Source organism: Peromyscus maniculatus, chromosome 3 (genome assembly GCF_049852395.1).
Source record: "Peromyscus maniculatus bairdii isolate BWxNUB_F1_BW_parent chromosome 3, HU_Pman_BW_mat_3.1, whole genome shotgun sequence".
Lineage (NCBI taxonomy): Eukaryota > Metazoa > Chordata > Mammalia > Rodentia > Cricetidae > Peromyscus > Peromyscus maniculatus.
Window position 1 is genome coordinate 146,524,394 of NC_134854.1, and position 5,229 is coordinate 146,529,622.

Consider the following 5,229-nt stretch of genomic DNA (forward strand, 5'->3'; position numbering starts at 1 on the left):
AAATCAGGTACATTTTACACTTACCAAAATAGGATAGATAATGGAATTATTTTCTCTGAGTTTGTCAAATGTCAGTGTCAAATAGACTAGACATTGTTGAGGTATTTATTGCTTGCATATACTGTATATAGTCATTGTACTTACTGTATATAGTTTTTCTTACATTAGTTAGAGCTTTTTTCTTTTAATTAGAATAAAAGTGGGAAATGTGGTGATATTTTATTTGTGATGAAATGTGATATTTTATTTGTATATTAATAAAGTTGCCTGGAGATCAGAGGTCAAATAGCCATTAAGCAGAAGTCAGGCAGTGGTAGCATATGCCCTTAATCTGGTCACTTGGCAGGCAGAGTCTCTGTGTGATCAAGGACACCGCCAAGCATGGTGACATGAGCCTTTAATCCCAGTACCAACCATAGAGACGTGGAGGTCTGTATAGACAGGCAGTGATGAGGAAGTCATATGGCTGGGCTTAGAGCCAATGAGAAGGCAGAACAGAAAGGCAATAAAAACACAAATCAGACAGGAAGAATCTCTCTCTGGGGAAGCTACTGCTGGTGGTAAGCTAAAGCTAGTCGTGGCCATTACTCTGATCTCTTTAGCTATTTCCTCTGTATTTGGCTCTGTGTTTATTTACTAAGTGTCTGACTATAGGTCACTGTAATTCTGTTCTGCTTCTTTCCACCTTTATCTTTGGAAGCGAGGATCATAGAGAATAGTAGTTTCTTATAAGTTGAACATGTAATAGCCTCCTGTATTTAGAGAATCCGATTCATTCTCATTCTTTGGTCAAACCACCTGAACAAACCAGCCAATTGGGATTGAAAGCATACTCTATATGAAGGAAGATGAATCAAAGGCATTGAAACAGTCTTTTACAGAAGAGTATGTAACCACCTGGGAACCAGCATAACATCTACACCTAATCCCTTTACTGTTTACTCAGGAGATGACTTGTTATTTTGTCAAAAGGAAACTTTAGTCCCAACAGCAGAAAAGAGGAACCATTGCAACAAAAGCATGAAATACTAAAACTTGCTGGAGAGATGGCTCAGTGGTTAAGAGCACTGGTTGCTCTTCCAAAGGTCCTCAGTTCAATCCCCAGCAACCACATGGTGACTCACGACCATCTTCAGTGGAATCTGCTGCCCTTTTCTGGCATAAAGTCATACGTGCAGATAGAGCACTTCATATACATAAAATAAATAATAAACCACTCATACTTGTGCTTTACTTCTCTCTGATATTGAAGCAAACTAGTGTCATGTGGGTTGAGTGTTTGGGGATCTGTCATGTGCACCATGGGGTCTGTCATGAATCAGTGTGGGAGTACCTGGGACAGTGATGGTGCACATTTTCCTGTTCACCTACATCTGCAGTCATATCATTTTTACCTGACCTGTCGAAGAAAGACTTTCTCTAGACTTCTAACCAGGTTATGGGAGGTGGGTGACCTCTCTAGTTCTTTGGAATTCCTGGAGCTACTGGGAAGTCTGCTTTATCATGGTAGGCCAAGAAGCCTTATGCTGCTCAGTTCTTTCATAGTTCATGCTAACAAGACGATTCATGTTGGGGGCTCACTATTTCAGAAACAGTGACCTTGTGATTAAAGTGTGGAACTTTGAGCCATGAGATGCTCACCCTGGAAGGAAAGTGATGCTGAAGACAGAGTTCACTCTCTTATCAGCCAAACACTCTCACCTATATAATGAACCCTGGTCAATCTCTGAACATCAGAGCTCAGATGAATGCCCCCTGATTGACCTATTCTATATACTGCCACTCATTAACATTCTGGGAAGGAGATGTATACATGGGGTCCATGGAAGTTTTCTTTATGGGGCCCTCCCTGACCTCACCTGATATGTCCCTCACTTTAGTTCTGCTTTGTATCGCTCTACATAACAAAACTACAATACTAATAAAACAGAATTGTTAGTTCAGTGTGTCTTCCTAACAGCTTATAAATCTTCAGGTATCATGGGGACCTGGGACTCTACAGACAGTTAACTTGAAGTAATGACATCATTGGGAACTCCTGAACTTGAAGCTTGAGTCTGAAATGAGAACAGTCTTATAGAGGCATGGCCTGAACTTGTAGAATAATTTAATTAGTAAATGAAATGTTTTTGGCTATGGTTTACTAGAACAGCCATAAGAAACATTTTGGGGATGGCTGAGGAAATACAGGCAAGATCACACATCATCTGAGAAAAGAATTGTTAAATTTTCTAAGAGTGATAATGGTAGTTTTGTTTTGCACTGACAATTTCAGATGGTATATACTAAAATATTGACTGAAGTGTTATGTATCAAACTAGCTCTCAAGTGACCTATCAAGTAACATGTGCATATACACACATATATATGAAATTATCAAAATGTCAACCATCATTACTATAGATGGTAATTCTAAGAGTATTGATGAGACCATCCAGCCAATTGTGTTTCAACATGTTCATGATAAGAAATTGAATAGGCCTCCAAGGTGTTAAGCAGCATGCAGGCTTCCATGAAACATATGGGTCTCTTGGATGTCCATCCACAGGGCAGAGGCTGTCCGGACCAACATGAGACACAAAAAAATCACTAGGGGGGACAGTAGAAGGTTGGCTAACATCTTCTTAAACTTGCTGTTCATAAAGGTCACACAGCCCAGGATTAGCCATCCATTAGAGGCCCACATCAGCTACACAGCACCCACAGCACCTGATGCACTAGCCATGGGGACCAAGTTCCTTAAGGTCCCTGGCAGTGCAGGTATTGGGGGACACAAGAAAATGCTGATGGAAGGGCACAAACTGCCAGAGAATATGTGAGTAAGCGCTGAGGATCAAAGTGACAGTAGGTAACAATGTCACCCTGTGTGTCTAATTACTTAAGAAGATCTTAAATGTTCTAACACCACACACACACAAAACAGACAACTATGTTAGTAATAGAGGGTGCTGTTAACCTGATTGTGGTAGCCACTGCCCAATGCATTTACATATCAAGTCAAGACAGTGTAACGTGAAAATATAATTTACTTGTCAATTACACATGAATAAATCCAAAGACAGGAACAAAGAAAGAGAAAAATGGCTAGAAGGACCACACCATACAATTCTATCATCAAATAAGGTATTAGGAATCTAAGGATGGACAGAGAAGCTGGTGTGCTACTACATATGCACAAAGGGATCCCATGGAGTCTCTGGTATATGGGTAATTCTCATTATGTAAAGGGTATAGAATGAATGAATGAGTATGTATGTGGACCTGCATTAGCATATGGATAACTATTGGCTGCCTACCTAAATTTTTATGGTCATCTCTTCCACAAGAAGGTCTTTCCAGGTGTCTGTGTAATGCTGGATAAAAATTCAATCTATGTCCATGGAGAATGCTTGATTCATAAGCATATTTTCTTCATCTGGCAAACTGACTTCTGTTGACCACTACAAGGACGTCATTCCAACCCCAACCCCTACTTCGATAATTTATTGTGACACATTGTTCATCACCATAGTTGGGCTCACCTGGGTGCCAGAACCTGGAAGGGAGGACAGAGCATCAGGGTGTTTCCCACAGTAATGCTGGGAAAGAGAAAACAAGAGTAAACAAGCCTCAGGATGCGGTGGGAATTTGCGGAAAGCAGATTCAGGTGTGTACAAAACAACCGTTCTCCACCACGCGTGTCTGACGTGTCCCTGAAAACTGGGTCCACCGCATTCAATATTCTCTTAGCTTGTTACTCAACTGTTCTCCCAGAACTCATCCCTAAGCCTACTTCATCCTTAGGTCTTGGTACCCAGGGACTGTCATTCCATGTGCTTATTTATTGCTGAAAGGTCTCTCATTCTCATGTTTTATTAAAGTTTGTTTTCCACTTTACAACAGTCTTATTTTAGAGACTGGAGAACTACTTAAAATATCAAGATAATCCACTTATTTCTGTCATCTAGGACAAGTAATTTACTGTCCTGGACTCCTACTTGTCTCCTCTGAAGACTGAGAAGGACAGTAGCATCACTACCTGTTTCTCACAACAAAAATCAGGATAGAATGTGGGAACACGCTAAGACATTAGAGTTTTTAATAATTACATTAATACAACACGCAACAATGTCAGAATGTGGGTTTTGATTTAAGAGAAATAATCAGTTATGGTCTTGACATTAATTATTATTATAAAAATATAAATGAGAGTTGGGGAGATGACTCTGAAATTAAAAGTGCATGTGGTTTTCCAGAAAATGGGAGAGTTCTGATCCCAGCACACATATTGGTGCAGTCACACCACCTGTGACCTCAGCTCTGGAGACTCCAACACCCTCTCCTGGGCTCCATGAGCGCCCACATATACATAACAGACACTCAAGAGAGACACAGATATACACACAAATGAAAATAAATTAAATCCTATTGTTAAATATATAGATGAAAGACTGAAACATAATAAAACCCACTATGGTGTAGCAGCTTGGTTGGGTGCCCTGGATACTTATCATCCTACACTCTTCAAACCCAATTTCCTCATCTCTCCTGGAGTATCAGTGACTTGTGTCTCACAGGACTCCTTGATGAGGAAATGGGGATAAAGTAACTCCATCCCCAGCACTCACACCAGGGGTGAGCTGTTTTAGTTTCATAACCAACAGCTGTAACACCCTAAAGTCTTCTCATGCTACAGGACCCAGGACTCCTTTAGGTAACTCTGGACTCACGTGGCACTTTCATTGTATGGTGTCTGGTCAACCCATTGCCACTGTCGGTGACCTGGATCCGAAAGCCCGATACAATAAGCAGCTTGAGAATCCAGGATCTTGGTGATGAAATCCTAAGACGAAAGAAAGATACAGCATTCAGCCTGGATGCAGTGGTTCTTTTTCTGTTATAGAACTTTTATAAAGATCTTTTAAAAGTTATTTTAACCATACAAAATTATAGGTCCAATATGATGTACCTATGCAAATACATAATAATCAAATCCTAGTTCATTTCTCTAGGCTCTTAAATAGTTCTCAAATTATAGATTAACACACATTAATTATACATTTGAGAGGTACACTGTGATATTTTGATTGACTTTCTTCTGGTCACACAGAGATGAGAAGACAAAGAAAGGATCAAGGAATAGAAGAGCCACCCCCACGCCCAGGAGTACCATCTTCTCTGGCTGACCAGGACACAAAGTCATCACTCAGAGGCCTGATTTCCATGACACTGGAAACAATCTCTGTCCGT

General features: G+C 40.4%; 1 long non-coding RNA gene across 1 annotated transcript; it reads right to left on the bottom strand.

Moving 5' to 3' along the window:
• Positions 1-3,008: 3,008 nt before the first annotated feature.
• On the bottom strand, positions 3,009-4,818 carry LOC143272522 (uncharacterized). Its single transcript, XR_013050161.1, has 2 exons — positions 4,710-4,818; positions 3,009-3,535 (listed from the first exon to the last, which is right to left on the bottom strand). It is a non-coding gene; the product is annotated as an uncharacterized LOC143272522 (long non-coding RNA).
• Positions 4,819-5,229: the final 411 nt, after the last annotated feature.